Raw genomic sequence first — 18145 nt, forward strand, 5'->3', positions numbered from 1 at the left:
AGTATTGGCCACTGGCAAAAAGGGAGTCAGACAAGGAAAATAAAACCCAACAACAGAATAGAGGAGACATAAGAAGCATCAGTCGGAAGATTCCCACTGGCACACCACCTCCACTGGTCCTGTGAATGCAGCACCCACTCTTCTACACATTTCCTGAAGGTACCTTCAAGCCGTGCCTTCCATCCTAGAGCTATATGAGCCCAGAGGGGCCAAGGGACTTCATATATGTGCATATGGTCATGGGGATCACGTTTCTGAAAGTATAACTACTTCCTTGCCTCCCTTGTACCCCATAATATCAGAAACCTCAAATTAAAGCATTTTCCAGTGGGACAACAGGTCAGTAAGTACAGATCTACCTTGACTTACAACAGGGTTACATCTTGATAAACCCATCATAAGTTGAAAATATTTTAAGTCGAAAATACACTGAATACAACCTAACCTACCAAACGTCAAAGCTTAACCTTGCCTACCTTGAATGTGCTCAGAAGCCGTGCATCAGCCTACAGTTGGGCAAAATCATCTAAGACAAAGCACTTTATAAAGAAGTGTTGAATATCTCATGTAACTTATTGTGACACTGTACTGAAAGTAAAAAACAGAATGGTGGTATCAGTTGTTTATCCTTGTCGTGATCATGTGGCTGACTGGGGGCTGTGCTCACAGTTGCTGCCCAGCATCACGAGAGTATGGTACCACATATTGCTAGCTTGGGAAAAGATAAAAATGCCAGCTTTGAAGTACAGTTTCTTCTGAATGCATATTGTTTTCACAGCATCATGATGTCAAAAAATCATAGGTTGAACCATCTTAAATTGGGGACCGTCTGTATTGGTTTATGCCCTGTTCTCTGCTAGGTGCCTGGAGCAGCAACAAGAATAATCCACTCACTCAGTTGACAATTTAGAGCCAATGTGAGCGTGGAAAATAAATTCCAGTCTGTGCTGTGCCGATAAGTAGGTCTGTGAGTTTATTGCACTTCACAGATATGATGTTTTTTTACAAAGTGAAGGTTTGCAGCAACTCTGTAGTGAGCAAGTTTATTGACGTCATTTTTCCAATTTGCTCACTTCATGCCTCTGGGTCACATTTTGGTAGTTCTCATATTTCAAACTTTTCCATTAAAATTATGTTCTTTATGGTGATCTATGGCTGATCTTTGACGTTACTATTGTAGTTGTTCTGTGACACCACAGACCACACCCATATAAGATGGCAGACTTAATCAGTAAAGGTTGTGTGTTCTGACTGCTCCACTGACTGGCTGTTCCCCCGTCTCTCTCCCTCTCCTAGGGCCTCCCTACTCACCGAGACACAACAGTATTGAAATTAGGCCAATTAATACCCTCCAGTGGCCTCTAAGTGCTCAAGTGAAAGGAAGAATTGTACGTATCTCATTTTAATCAAACGCTAAAAATGATTAAGCATAGTGAGGAAGACATGTTGAAAACCAAGATAGGCCGATAACTAGAACTCTTGCACCAAACAGTTAGCCAAGTTGTGAATTCAAAAGAAAAGTTCTTGAAGGAAATTGAAAGTGCTACTCCAGTCAACACATGGATGATAAGAACGTGAAACAGCCTTCTTATTGATATGGAGAAAGTTTTAGTGGTCTGGATAGAATATAAAACGAGCCACAACATTCCCTTAAGCCAAAGGCTAACCCAGAGGAAGACCCTAACTCTCTTCAATTTTGTGAAGGCTGAGAGAGATGATGAAGCTGCAGAAGAAATGTCTGAAGCTAGCAGAAGTTGGTTCATGAGGTTTAAGGAAAGAAGCCATCTCCATAACAGAGGTGCAAGGTGAAGCAGCAAGTGCTGATGTAGAAGCTGCAGCAAGTTATCCAGAAGATCTAGCTAAGATAATCAATGAAGGTGGCTACACTATACAGAAGATTTTCAATGTAGATGAAACAGCATTCTGTTGGAAGAAGATGCCATCCAGGACTTTCATAGCTAGAGAGGAGAACTCAATGCCTGGCTTCCAAGCTTCAAAGGACAGGCTGACTGTCTTGTTAGGGGCTAATGCAGCTGGTAACTTGAAGTTGAAGCCAATGCCATTTGCCATTCTGAAAATCCTAGGGCCCTAAGAATTATGCTAAATCTGCTCTTCCTATGCTCTCAATAAAACAACAAAGCCTGGATGACAACACATCTGTTTACAACATGGTTTACTGAATATTTTAAGCCCTCCGTTGAGACATACTGATCAGAAAAAAAAAAAAAAATCCCTTTCAAAATGTTACTGCTCATTGACAAGGCACCTAATCACCCAAGAGCTCTGATGGAGCTGGACAGTGAGATTAATGTTGTTTTCATGCCTGCTAACACAACATTCATTCTGTGGCCCATGAATCAAAGAGTACTTTCAACTCTAATGTCATTATTGAAGAAATACATTTTGCAAGGCTGCAGCTACCATAGATAGTGATTCCTCTGATGGATCTGGACAAAGTAAATTGAAACCTTCTAGAAAGGATTCACCATTCTAGATGCTATTAAGAACACTTGTGATTCATGGGAATAGGTCTAAATAACAACATTAACAAAAATTTGGCAGAAGTTGATTCCATCTCTGATGAATGACTTTGAGGGGTTCAAGTCTTCAGTGGGGGAAGTAACTACAGATTACTTAGAAAGAGAACTAGACTTAGAAGTTGAGCCTGAAGATGTGACTGAATTGCTGCAATATCATGATAAAACTTTCATGGATGAGGAGTTGCTTCTTATGAATGAGCAAAGAAAGTGGTTTCTTGAGATGGAAGCTACTCCTGGTGAAGATGCTGTGAAGATTGTTGAAATGACAACAAAGGATTTAGAATGTTGCATAAACTTAGTTGATAAAGCAGTGGCAGGGTTGGAGAGGATTGACTCCAATTTTGAAAGAAGTTCTAATGTGGGTAAAATGCTATTAAACAGCATGGCATGCTACAGAGAATTTATCCCACGAAGGCAAAATACTCATCACCACATTAACAGGCTAATAAAAAATATCATGTCAACAAAATATAGTGACATAATAAAATTCAATGTGTTGTGTAAAATCCAATGCTCATTCAGGACTAAAAGATAAACAACAAACCTAGGTTTGAAGAAAACTATCTTAACCTTATCAAGTGTGCCTTATAAAAAGCCTACAGCAAGTGTCATGTTTTTGTTCTGAATAAATTTTTATTTTTAGAATAATTTTAGCTTTACCAAAAAAGCTGTGGAGATGTACAGAGAATTCTTATATACCCAATACCCAGGATCCACTATTGTTAACATCTAACATCAGTATGTTATATTTTTCCAACTAGAGAAAGAATATGAATACGTTATTATTAACTAAAGACCCCACTTTATTCAGATTTTCTTAGTTTTTGCCCACTATCTTTCTGTTCCAGGATCCCATCCAGGACACCACATCACATTAGATATCATGTCTCCTTGGGCTCCTCTTGGCTGTGATAGATTCTCAGCCATGCCGGTTTATTGATAATCTTGATAGTTTTGAGGAGTACCTGTCAGGTATTTTGTAGAAAGTCCTTCAGTTTGGGTTTATCAGATGTTTACTCAGTATTAGACTGAGGTTGTGGGTTTTGGGGAGGAAGACCACAGAGGTAAAGTGCCATTCTCATCACATCATCTCAAGGGTACATACTGTTAACATGACTTATCACTGCTCATGTTGACCTTGATCAATTGTGTTGATGTAGTGTTTGTCAGATTTGTCCTTTGTGAAGTTCCTCTTTTTTTTAAATTGTGAACTGATATATGTCAGAGATAGTATAGATATCCTTTAATTTTATTTTATATTAATTTTGGGCCATGCCACGCAGCATGCAGCATCTTAGTTCCCTGACCAGGGATCAAACCGATGCCCCCTGCAGTGGAAGTGTGGAGTCTTAACCACTGGACCACCAGGGAAGTACCCTGAAGTTCCTCTTTTGTACCTCCCTCACTGTCCTGTGGTCTTTGGAAGGATGGCAAAATGTGCAGCTCACATTTAAGGAGTGGGGAGTTATACTCTATCTACTAAAATATTTACATACATTTTAAATACTCCTTAAAGTCTTTACATAAATTATCTCAAATTATTCTTCTTGGGAGATTCATGTCTCTTCCCACATTTATTTATGTATTCAGTCATTTATGTCAGTGTAGATTCATGGACATTTACTTTCTACTTTGGGTTCTAATCCCCTGACTTTATTTTATTGCCCATATTCTTCCAGCTTTGGTCATTGGGAGCTCTTTCAGTTGGCTCCTGTGTTTCTTTGATACCCTCCCTTGTGGGTTGTCTTTGAGCACCTGCATTCTTTCTAGCGCTACGAGATTCTCCAGACTTGTAATATTTCTGGCCCCAGTCCTAGAATCAGCCATTTCTCCAAGCATCCCTAGTTCCTTTTGTTTGAAAATGGTATTAGAAGTGAACATCTGAATCCTGGGTGTGCTTGTTGCTACTGGGAGAGGTTGCTTCTAGGACCTCTGGAGTTTTCAGAGGAAGGAGATATATGTTTATATAACCCATGTATATATGCACAAACCCATCTATATCCATACTAAACTCCATATAAGTCCACACTGAATTCTCCAACTATAATGCAACGTGGATCATCTTAGCCCCCTCCCCCTTGCTTGTGGGTAACCCCCATCTCCTACAGTGAGAAACCTGTCTCGTACCATTACATCTATTCACTTACTGGTTGAACTTCAGTATGCATCTATAAAGGTTTCAGAATTCTTTTTTTTTTAACCTCTTTATTGGAGTATAATTGCTTTACAATGGTGTGTTAGTTCCTGCTTTATAACAAAGTGAATCAGTTATATATATACATATGTTCCCATATCTCTTCCCTCTTGCATCTCCCTCCCTCCCACCCTCCCTATCCCACCCCTCTAGGTGGTCACAAAGCACGGAGCTGATCTCCCTGTTCTTAACCTGTACCCTTGGGGGATGTACATGTGCTTTGCTGAATGGAGTACAGTGCTTATGTAGTCTTTTTTGCCTTTAAGTCTCCATTCATTTCCAAAGTTACTTAGGTCAGTACATTTTCACTCAACCCTTTCACTGAGGTTAATTTAGATATTTCTGATACTGTTAGATATTTTTGTCACAGTCAACATTCCATCATGGGATTCCCCTGAATCCCAAAGTGATTTTTTAAAAATTTGCATCAAGTGAAGCTCATTCTTCTTGCTATAAAGTTCTGTGGATTTTTAAAAAGCATAATGTCATATTGATTTTGGAAGCACGCAGCAGTAAGCGGCAGCTGGAAGCAAGATCTTATTTCCCGGACCGGGAGTCCTAACTGCTAGACCACAGAGGCCAGCTGCTAGGGCCTAAACCCCCAGTTCTTGCCTGCCTTGTCAAGAATGAATTCAGGTGAGGAGGCAGAAGGTAAAGAGAAAAGTAAACATTTATTGGAAAAGCAAAGTACATGTGGAAAGACGCACGGGCAAACTCAGAGAGAGAGCCGCACCTTTGGGAAGTTTAAATCCTTTATAAGGGGGCAGCCTTCTGGGTCTTTTTCTTCTTCTTGGCCAACCGTATTATTTTGACCCTATGGCTAATTTGTCTCTGGACTCTCCCCTGGGTGGTCACGCAACCCTCAGTCAAGATGGATTTCATCGCAAAGGCCTCTGGGAGGGACAATGGCAAGACTTATTATGGTCTGGCATCCCCTGCCTTTTTGACCCCGTGAAAACTTTTGTGCATGTGTAGTGTCTCTCTTGCCCCAAGGTTGGGAAATGTATGACCTCTTGATCTTTTAACAGAGTTTAGCTCCTCTCTGTCCCAGCCATAAAGTGTCAAATGTCCAGTTATCTACACTATTCCTGTTGTTGTTTCTTAATGGAAGTGCAGATCTCGAAATACAGACAGGATTCCGGTCATAAATATGTAGTCCGGACTCTGTTTGTCTCTTGCTTCAGGAAATGTAAACAGGGGGCTGATAATGAATGTCCAGCCTGGAGCCCATCTTCTTCTCACCCCAGGAAGTGTGAACAAGAGGCCAGTTGTAACTGTCTAGCCTGGAGCCCATCTATCTCCTGCCTCAATATCTCTACCATTAAAATATTATACAGGATAGTTTCTCTGTCCTATAAACTCCCCTGTGCTTCACCTATTTATCTCTCTCTTCCCAAATCCCTGGAAACCACGGATACATTTATCATCATTATAGTTTTGTCTTTTCCACAATGTCATATAAATGGAATCATGTAGTATGTAGCCTTTTAAGACTGGTTTCTTTCATGTAGCAATATACTTTTAAGATTCATCCATGTTTTTGCATGGCTTGATAACTTATTTCTTTTCATTGCTGAATACTATTCCATTCCAAATATGTAACATAGTTTATTTACCCATTCATCTATTGAAGGGCATTTTGATTACTTCCAGTTTGGGGTAATTTTTTTTTAACTTTTTGGGTTTTGTTTCTGTTTTTGTTTTTGTTTTGGCTGTGCTGGTTCTTAGTTGCGGGGCGTGGGCTCTTCGTTGGGGCACGCAGGCTTCTCTCTAATTGTGGTATGCGGGTTTTCTCTCTCTAGTGGTGCACGGTCTCCAGGGTGCGTGGGCTCTGTAGTTATGGTGCACGGGGTCCAGGGTGCATGGGCTCTGTAGTTTGCGGCACATGGGCTCTCTCGTTGAGGCATCCGAGCTTGGTAGCTGTGGTGCGCAGGCTTAGTTGCCCGGGCACGTGGGATCTTAGTTCCCCGACCAGGTATTGAAGCCACATCCCCTGCATTGGAAGGCAGATTCTTTAGCACTGGACTGCCAGGGAAGTCCCTTAGGGTAATTATTAATAAAGCTGTAATTAACATTCAAGTGCAGATTTGTGTGTGTGTGTGAGTGTACATAAAGTTTCAAATCATTGGATAAATACCTAGAAATGTGATTGACTATCATAGGATGATTGACTATCATAAGATCAGACTATGTTTAGTGTGTTAGTTTCCTAGGGCTGACATAACAAAAACCACAAACAGAATTGCTTAAACAATAAACATTTACTGTCTCACAATTCTGGAGACTAACAGCCTGATTATCAAAGTGTTGGCAAGAGAGCTGTGAGGGAGAATCTATTCTATTTCTCTCCTATCTTCTGGTGGTTTGCTGGCAATCTTTGGCATTCCCTGGCATGTGGGAGCATGATCCTGATCTCTGCCTTCGTGCCTGCATGGTGGCCTGTCTCTGTGTACATGTCTCTGAATTTCCTTTTCTCAAGAACACTAATCATATTGGATTAGGGGCCCATCATACTCCAGTATAACTAATACTGGAGTATTATAGCTCCAGTATACAACTCCAGTATAACTATATATCTGCAATGACCCTATTTCCAAATAATGTCATATTCTGAGGTACTGGAGTTTAGGACTTCAGCATGAGATGGGGACTGGGGGAATTCAACCCATGACATTTAGTTTTTTAGTTTTTTTAAATGTTTTAAAAAACATTTTAGTTTTTTAAGAATTTGCCAAATTATCTTCCCAACTGGCTGTACCATTTTGCATTCTCATCCAGAAATTAGAAGAGTCCCTGTTGCATTATATCCTTGCCAGCAATCGGTATTAACCATTTTTTGTAAATTTGCCATTCTAAGAGTGGTACTTCATTGTTGTTTTAATTTGTCATTTTCTAATGACAAATGATGTTAAGTCTCTTTTTATATGCCTGTTTACCATCTATATATCTTGTTTGGTGAGGTGTCCGTTTAGCTCTTTTGCCCATTTTTAAATTCAGTCTTTTGTTTTCTTAATGTTAAGCTTTAAATATCAATAGTCTTTGTATATTTTGCCTAGATGTCCTTTATCAGACATGTGATTTGTAAATGTTTTCTCCCTATTGGTGGATTGTCTTTTCATTCACTTAACAATGTTCATTGCAGAGCAAAAGGTTTAATTTTAATAAGATCCAGATTATTAATGTTTTTTTTCCATGGATTGAGCTTGTGGTGTGTATCTAAAAGAGACCAAACCTAAGGTCACATAGATTTTTTTCCTATAATTTTATAGTTTTCTCCTATAGCTTGCTGAGGTTTTATTTGGGATTACATTGAATCTATGGATCAATTTGGGAAGAATGGGTACCTTAAAAATATTGATCCTTCCAATTCATGAACATGGAATATTTCTCCATTTATTTAGACCTTCTTTGATTTCTCTCATTGATGTTCTATAGTTTTCTGCATAACATATTTTGTTAGATGTATACCAAAGCACATCATTTCTTTTGGTGCTGTTATAAATGGTTTTGCTTTTTGAAATTTAAATTCCAATTGCTATATATAGGGAAGCAGTTTACTTTGGTATATAGACTTTACATCCTGCACTCTTGCTATACTCATTTAATTAGTTAACAAGTTTTGTGGGGGTGTTTTTTGTGTGTATGGATTCTTTGGTGTGTTCTACATAAACAATCATATTATCTGAGAATAAAGATAGTTTTATTTTATCCTTTCCAATCTGTATACCATTTATTTCTTCTTTTTGTATTCCAGGATGATAATAAATAGAAGTGATGAAAGCAGACATCCTTGTCTTCTTCCTGGAAAGAAGGAAAAGAGTTTAGTTCTCACCATTAAATATGATATTAGTTGTAGGTTTTTTATACATTCACTTGATTTGAGTATGAATGGGTATCTAATTTCATGAAACCCTTTTTCTGCATTGATTGATTTTTTCTTTTAATTTCTCTATTGCCTTATTAATTATACTATTTTGCATTTATTAAGTGTTTGTTCTAGGAATTACAATATGCTTCATTAACTTATGACTGTCTACTGTGGTAATTGTACTACCTCTGTAAAATGTAAAATCTTTTAACAGTAAAATTCTATTTAACCTCTCCTATTCTTTGTATAATTATTATCATATATGTTACAACTACATGGGTAATAAACCCCACCTCATAATGTTATTAATTTTGTATTTAAACAGAGAGTTGAATTTTTAAAAAAAATAAGATTAGTATCTATAAAAGTACTGAATCACTATGCTGTACACCTGAAACTAATATAATATTGTAAATCAACTATACTTCAATTAAAAAAATAAGATTAGGAAAAGGGTAATTTTTTAGAATTAACGTTTACTATTTGTGGAGCTCATTATATTTTCATATCCAAGTTTCCATCTCATATCCTGCACCCTGTAGAACTTCCTTTTAGAACTTCTTCTTATAGAACAGATCTGCTGGCAACAAATGTGCTTATATATGTTAGTTTCCTTGCCATCATTCTACGTACCACTGAGGCTCTGCTTATTTTGTTTACAATCTGTTTTCTCTCTGTTCTTGAGGTGGGATTACTTCTATTCATCTGTCCTTAAATTCCATAATCCTTTCCTCTGAAGACTCCAATCTGGTGATTAAGCCTATCTGGTGAAATTTTTCATATACTTTTACTTCTAGATTTTATATTTATTAGTTTTTGTGGTTTTAATTTCACTCCTGATGTTCCCAGTTTGATCATTCCTTGTGAACATATTTTTATTATGTTTTTAAAAAACTCAAAATAGTTGCTTTAATGTCTATGTCTGTTAATTCCTACATCTGGGTCATTGTGGATTCTGTTTCTATTGACTGTCTTTTTTTTTTTTTTTCCTTAACTATGGGCCTCATTTTTTTCTGCTTCGTCATGTGTCTAGTCATTTTTTAATGTATGCTGAACATCACAGATGGTACATAGTAGGGAATGCTTTAAAAAGTACTGAGTCATGTTCTGGTAGGCAGTTATTAATAGGTACTGTTCTAGTCCTGCCCAACTTGGCTTTACACTTTTTTGGGTGTATTATTTTGGTTATAAACTTAGTCCAGGGCCTAGCCCTCACTCTAGGGCGTGATCTTTAATCCTAGGCCTTGGCTTTTCTGGGATCTTGAATGAATAACCATGGTGCTCAGCAAGATATCTCCACTCTGGTTGGTCTAAAACACCAACATCACTTAGCACAATATTTGGCATCTCTATTCAGGTTTTATCCCCATAACAGGCAATCTCTCTTAGGCCTTGTTGCGGGGGTGTGGCTTTTGCTTTTGCTTTTTTTATGCATGTGCAGCCCAGTTCTTGGCCAAAAGCTCATGGTTAATTCATAACTTTCTAAACCACCACCCTTTACATTACACCCTCCTCTTGGGTATCCTAACGCAAATTCCAGCCACTTTATTCAGCCTAGAAATCCTACCTTTGCCTCCTCAGCTCAGCAACACCAGTTTGCTCTGCTTGGGTGCCATCTCTCCACCCAAGGTCCCAAAATTTCCCTCAGGCAGAAAGCAAAGGGGAGGGCAGGGCTCCCTTTTTTCCTCTTTATTGTGGGATCACAGTCCTATACTGCCTGTTGTCAAACATCTAAAAAGAGTTGCCTGATATATGTCACCCAGTTTTATAGTTGTTTACGGTGGAAGGTACTCTTTCATGGTGTGAAGCAGATAACTTCCCTACCTATAACATTTAAAAGTATTTAATATTCTGTACTTTTTTTTCTATCCTTTTTTTTTCTTTTTTATTGAAGTATAGTTGATTTACAATGTTGTGTTAGTTTCAGGGGTACAGCAAAGTGATTCAGTTATACATGCATATATATCTATTTTTTTCAGATTCTTTTCCCTTATAGGTTATTATAAAATATTAAGTATAGTTCCCTGTGATATACAGTAGGTCCTCGTTGTTTATCTATTTTATATATCTGCTAATCCCAAACTCCTAGTTTATCCCTCTCCTTTCCCATTTGGTAACCATAAGTTTGTTTTCTATGTCTGTAGGTCTATTTCTGTTTTTTATATAAATTCACTTGCATCATTTTCTTGTAGATTCCACATATAAGTGATATCATGTGATGTTTATCTTTCTCCATCTGGCTTACTTCACTTAGTATGATAATCTCTAGGTCCATCTATGTTGCTGCAAATGGCATTATTTCATTCTTTTTATGGCTGAGCAATATTCCATTGTACATATGTATACATATTCTTTATCCATTCATCTGTCGATGGACACTTTGGTGGCTTCCATGTCCTGGCTATTGTAAAGAGTGCTACAATGAACATTGGGGTGCATGTATCTTTTTGAATTATCGTTTTCTCTGGATATAGTTCATACTTTAAGCATTATATGTGCCTTCCTTCAACATATACAAGGAGCTTTTGACACTTTAAATGTTTTGAACCCAATGAGTATTATATGTTATTATCATTGGAAATTTTGTTTCTTTCTTGCCATTTTACCCCTGAATTTAGGCATCGTTATTATTGTTTAGATATTATTTTATTGTTATAGTTATAATCCATAAATGTTTGTTTATGTTTCTCCCACGTTTACTTTTTTTTTTAAACATGCCATTTCTTTTTGCATCTCAGGCTATCCTCTAGGATTATTTCACTTTTTTAGAAACCTTTCTGTGATGTTACCACACTTAAGATCAGATCATTTAAAAATCATTCCATCTCTTGTTCTCTAAATATACTTTATTGGAGCTCCATTTTTAAGATAAACTTTTTGGGGGGAAACATAAGAAAGAAAAGGTACAAATCAAAAATTACAGCTCAGTTAATATACAAAATTAAAACACTTTGAAATTAGATCAAGATACAAAATATTAACAGCAAGCAGAAAGATCCTCTCCAGTTCCTAGCCCCTCCCCACCAAAGTAATGATTAACCTGACTTCTAATACTAGAGATTAGGTTTGAATGTTTTTGTTCTCTTATGACTGGAATCTTACAGGACGTATTCTATTGGGTCTGGCTTCTTTCACTCAACATTATGTTTGAGACCCATCCATGTTGTTAGATGTTGTTTTAGTTTGTTCATTTTATTTGTCATAGCGTATCTGATTATAGTAGTATACCACAGTATCCACTATTGATGAAAATTGGGTTGTTTCCATTGTGAAGCTATTATGAATAATGCTGCCATGAATATTCTTGAACATATCTTTTGGGAGAAATGTGTACACATTTCCATTGGATATTGTGATAGTAAATTTTATGTGTCAACTTTACTGGGCCGCAAATGCCCAGATTCTTGATATATTTCAAATATTATTCTGGGTATTTCTATGAGGGTGTTTTTTGGATGAGATTAAGATTTAAATTGGTAAACTGAGTGACACAGATTGTCCTCCATAATGTGAGTGACACTCATGCAATTAGTTGAAGGTCTGAGTAGAATAAAAAGGCTGACCCCCACCCCCCCAGTAAGAGAGAATTCCTCTTGCCTGACTGCCTTCAAACTGGGACATTGGCTTTTTCCTGCCTTTGGATTGGAACTTACCTCTGGCTTTGCTAGTTCTTAGGCCCTTGGACTACAGCTATCTCATTGGCTGTCCGGGGGCTCCAGTTTGCTGGATCACCCTGCAGATCTTGGAACCTGTCAGCCTCCATAATCACGTGAGCCAATTCCTTATAATAGATCTCTTTATATATACATATAAACTCGATAGATAGATAGATAGATAGATAATAGAGATACATGATACGTATATAGGCTCACATGATTAGATATGCATACATATATTGATATAGATGTAGATATAGATATAAGATAGCTCCTATTCATTCTGTTTCTCATGTGAGTTCTGCTGGGTCCCAGAATTTGCAAACGTTCAACTTTAGTAGATACTGTCAATTTCCCAAAGTCCTTATTCTAATTACACTCCCACCACACCACAATGTATGAGTGATCTATTTGCTTTACATACTCATCCACCTTCTTTGATAGAATTTCATACACTCTGGCTTATGGAAAATTGATCTCATTGCGGCGTTTAATTTGCATTTCCTTTATGACTAAGGCAGTTGAACAGCTTTTCATGTATTTATTGGTATTTTGAATACCCTTTTTTGTGAAGTAACTTCTCAGACTTTTGCCCATTTTTCTATTGGATTGTCTGCCTTTTTCTTAGTTACTTGTAGGAATTCATTCTTTGTTCAGGATATTAGTCCTTTGTCAGACATCTATATTGCAAACAGTTTTTACAAGTCTGTGGCTTTGTTTTTACTTTCTTAAGGTTATCTTTTGAGGAACAGATGTTCTTAATCTTAGTGTGGTCCAATTTATCAATATTCCCAACTACAGTTTGCATTTTGGGTGCCCTCCTTTTGATTTCTTTGCCTATCCCAAGGTCATAAAGATACCGTCCTATGTTTTCTTTTAAGAGTTTTATGATTTAACATTGAGATTTTTTACCCATTTGGAATTAACTATGAGGTAAGGTAGGAATAAAGATTCATTATTTTATATGGATATTCAATTGACCCAATACCATTTAATGAAAAGGTAATTTTTTTCTCCCTGTATTGCCACGTCACCTTTGTGCATCAGATGACAGCATATATGTGTGGCTCTGATATTGTACCAATATCACACTTTCTCAACTACTCTAACATTGAACTAGGTTTATGTACTTGGTAGCATAAATTTTCTACCCTTTTAAAAATTTCTTCAAATTGTCTTGGGTATTCTTTTTTTTTTAACATCTTTATTGGGAGTATAATTGCTTTACAATGGTGTGTTAGTTTCTGCTTTATAACAAAGTGAATCAGCTATCCATATACATATATCCCCATATCTCCTCCCTCTTGCATCTGCCTCCAACCCTCCCTATCCCACCCTTCTAGGTGGTCACAAAGCACCGAGCTGATCTCCCTGTGCTATGTGGCTGCTTCCCACTAGCTATCTATTTTACACTTGGTAGTATATATATGTCCATGCCACTCTCTCACTTCGTCCCAACTTACCCTTCCCCCTCCCTGTGTCCTCAGGTCCATTCTCTACGTCTGCATCTTTATTCCTGTCCTGCCCCTAGGTTCTTCAGAACCTTTTTTTTTTAATAGATTCCATATATATGTGTTAGCATATGGTATTTGTTCTTCTCTTTCTGACTTACTTCACTCTGTATGACAGACTCTAGGTCCATCCAACTCACTACAAATAACTCAATTTCGTTTCGTTTTATGGTTGAGTAATATTCCATTGTATGTATGTGCCACATCTTCTTTATCCATTCATCTGTCGATGGACACTTAGGTTGCTTCCATGTCCTGACTATTGTAAATAGAGCTACAATGAACATTGTGGTACATGACTCTTTCTGAATGCAGCTCAATATCAAAAAAGCAAACAACTCAATCCAAAAATGGGCAGAAGACCTAAATAGACATTTCTCCAAAGAAGATATACAGATTGCCAACAAACACATGAAAGGATGCTCAACATCACTAATCATTAGAGAAATGCAAATCAAAACTACAATGAGGTATCACCTCACACCAGTCAGAATGGCCATCATCAAAAAATCTACAAACAATAAATGCTGGAGAGGGTGTGGGGAAATAGAACCTTCTTGCACTGTTGGTGGGAATGTAAATTGATACAGTCACCATGGGGAACAGTATGGAGGTTCCTTACAAAACTAAAAATAGAACTACCATATGACCCAGGAATTCCACTGCTGGGCATATACCCTGAGAAAACCATAAGTCTTGGGTATTCCTGACCCTTTTTACCTTTATATAATTATGATTCATTTTATAAATTGGGGGGAATTCTATGGAATTTTTAGACCAAGCTGGTGCCTTATGATACTGTATTCTTTAATCTGTGAACATGGTGTTTTCTTCCATTTATTTAGATCTTCTCTAATTTTTCTCAATAATACAGTTGACCCTTGAACAACATGAGGGCTAGGGGTGACAACCCTCCTCACAGTCAAAAACTGATACATAACTTTACAATCATTCCTCCATATCCACAGTTCCCCAACTGAGGATTCAACCAACCATGGATCATGTAGGACTGTAGTCCGGACTGAAGAAAAAAAATTGTGTCTCAATGGACTGCACAGTTCAAACACATGTTATTTAAATGTCAACTGTATTTTATAATTCTCAGTGTAGAAATGTTGGGAAACTTTCCAAGAATCATTCATAGGGCTTCCCTGGTGGCGCAGTGGTTAAGAATCCACCTGCCAATGCAGGGAACATGGGTTCAAGCCCTGGTCTGGGAAGATCCCACATGCTGCAGAGCAACTAAACCCATGAGCCACAACCACTGAGCCTGCGCCTGGAGCCTGCGAGCCACAACTACTCTACCCGCACACCTAGAGCCCGTGCTCCGCAACAAGAGAAGCCACCACAATGAGAAGCCCACGCACCGTAATGAAGAGTAGCCCCTGCTCGCCACAGCTAGAGAAAGCCCACACTCAGCAATGAAGACCCAACACAGCCAAAAATAAATAAATTAAATAAATAAATTTAAAAAAAATAATCATTCATAGTAAACACTGATGTTTTTATTCTATTAAAACAATATGTTTTTAAATTTCATTTTATAACTGTTGCATGTTTAGAAATACATTTGATATCTGCATATTGGTCTCATATTCAGTGAAATATTCTAAGCTCCCTTATTGACTCTGATAGTTTTTCTGTAGATTATTTTTTCAAACAGACAGAGACATAACAACTGCCAAGTCAGTTTTAAACTTTTCTTTCCAATCCATACTCTTCTATGTCTTTTTCTTGACCTATTTCACTAGGTAGGGACATCCAATTCAATATTTAATGGAAGGGGCAGCACACTGTTTTGTCTCATTCCTGATCTCAGGCAGAAGGCCTTCAATAATTTACCACCACATTAGTTTTCTGGGATTTTCATAACACAATACCAAAAAGTGGGTGACTTTAAACACAGTTTATTGTCTCACAGTTCTGGAGGCTGGAATCCTGAAATTGAGGTGTTGGCACGTTCCCTTTGAAGTTCTGCACAGAATCCTCCCTGCATCTTCTTGGTGTTGGTGGTGGCTGGCCACCTTGATGTCCCTTGGCCTGCAGCTGCATCACTTCAATCTCTGCCCTTGTCATCACATGATGATCATCCTGTGTGTGTGTGTCCAAATTTCCCTTTTCTTATAAGGATACCAGTCATATTGGATTAGGCCCTACGGTAATGCTCTCATCTTAACTTTGTTACATCTGCAAAGACCCTATTTCCAAATAAGGCCACATTCACAGGTACAGGGGCAGTGGGCATAGAATTTCAACATATCTTTTTGAGGGACAGAATTCAACTTACAACAATCACTAAGGAAAATGCTAGCTGTATTTTTTTTTGTTTTATTGTTTTGCTTTTTTTTTTTCACGTATATATCATCTTTTACACAAGAAGAAAATTCCCTTCTATTCCTACTCAGATAAGATTTTTTTTTAAATTACAAGTGGGTATGGAATTATTTCTTTGTTTAGCATTTATTAAGATGATATAGTTTTCTCCTTTATTTCTAATATTTTGAAGTACACTGACTTTTTATTGTTAAATTAACCCTTGTGCCTAATACAAAGACCCACATTACTGATCAAACTTATATGAAATTGAAGTCTTGTCAAGCATCAAGTTTACTAATGAAGGTGCAAAGCAAGAACTATGATATATGCTGCAGCAATATCTGGAGGCCCTGACTCCTTCACACTCAGCCCTCTGAGCTCCTTTTTTTCCCATATAGCATGAATTCTGGCTTCAGAGTGATGAATAGGGACAAGTCAGCACAGGAAAACATCTGTGTATCACTCAGCTTTTATATCCTGCAACTCAGGTGGCCCTGTTCTGGCTATGTGACTAATTTCTATTGTTCAATGCAGAGGCAGCCCATCAATTGCAGATTTATTTATAGTAAGCATGATAGACAAACTAGGCATAGCATGCTAAAAGTGCCCATAGATCAGTAATCAGGACCCCCTGCAGCACTCTGTTGAATCCTTATTCATCTTATGGTTGGTGCATTTCATCAGTTGTTCTTTGCTAAGAGTTTTGGACAGAATTAAAGCTGCCTCACAAGTAGGAGGGTATGTGTCTATAAAGTCTGTTCCTTCGTACCTTCTAGTCCTGAAAAATCACCTACTTGATCTTAGTTATTATTATTTTTTTAAATATTATTGAATTTGTTTAGTGGATATTCTCTTTAGAATTTGGCATCTATGTTTATTAAAGGAACGTACCTGAGATTTTCTTGTAAAGCTGCATGTTTTTGGCATGTAGATTATGTCGGCCTCATGAAATAAGTCAAGAATTATTCCCCATTTTCTATATTGTGAAAGAGTTTTCTAAGCTTTTTGTGTTATTTTCTCCACAAATCATTAGAAAAATTAGCTGGTGAAGCCATCTAATTTTGTGTTTCCTTTCCTGGGAGAATTTCATTTTGTAATTTTTATGGAAGCACAAAATACAAACAGAAAAAGTCATGTTTGTGAAACTTGCATTGAGATCAAGAAAAAGAATATTGCCAGCAATCCAAAAGCACATTCTTTCTGCTGTATTCCAGTTTCTATCCCTCAGAGGGTAATATTATCTTGACTTCTAACTTCGTCTATTATCGAACTTTGTATAAATGTGATTACACAGTGCACTCTCTTTTTGTCTGGCAATTTTTGCTCAATTTTATGTTTGTAATATTCATTCACATTTTTTGGCATGCACTTGTAGTTAATTGATTCTCTTGACTGTGTAGTATTTCATCGAGAGAATACCAAATACACTTCTACTGTTAATTGGGCAGGCATCTGAGTATTTTCCAGTTTGGAGCAATTAAAAATAATGCTTCTGTGAACATTCTTATAACTGATCTTTCAGTGAATGGGTTTATGTCTATTGAATATGGTTACTCCATCTCCTTGTGAGCACTTTATCCCTTTTTATTTGAAACATTTTGGATGGTATTAGTGGCATTAGTTATCAGCTTCTCTGCTAACTAATGAGGTTTAGGACCTTTTCATCTATTTATTGATCATTTAAATATCTTCTTTTGTGAAGCACCTGCTCAGAGCTTTTTGCCCATTTTTATTGAATAGACACTTTTTCCTATTTATTTGAAGGAGTTTCCTATTTATTCTGGATATGAATCCTTTGTCCAAAAATGTACTACAATTATCTTCTCCCCCTCTGTGTCTTCCTTTTCACTCTCTGAAGACATATTTTGACAAATAAAATTTACTGACCTTCATAGAGTCCAATTTATGTATTTTTCATTTATGGTGTTTTTGATGTCCTATGAAATAAATCTTTTCCAACTCTAAATTCAGAAAGATATTCTCCTAAGTTTTCTTCTAAAAGGTTTGCCATGTTATCTTTAGTATTTAGAGCTGTAATCCATCTGTAATTATTTTTTGTG

The sequence above is a fragment of the Orcinus orca genome, chromosome 2, assembly GCF_937001465.1.
Source record: "Orcinus orca chromosome 2, mOrcOrc1.1, whole genome shotgun sequence".
NCBI classification, from domain to species: Eukaryota; Metazoa; Chordata; class Mammalia; order Artiodactyla; family Delphinidae; genus Orcinus; species Orcinus orca.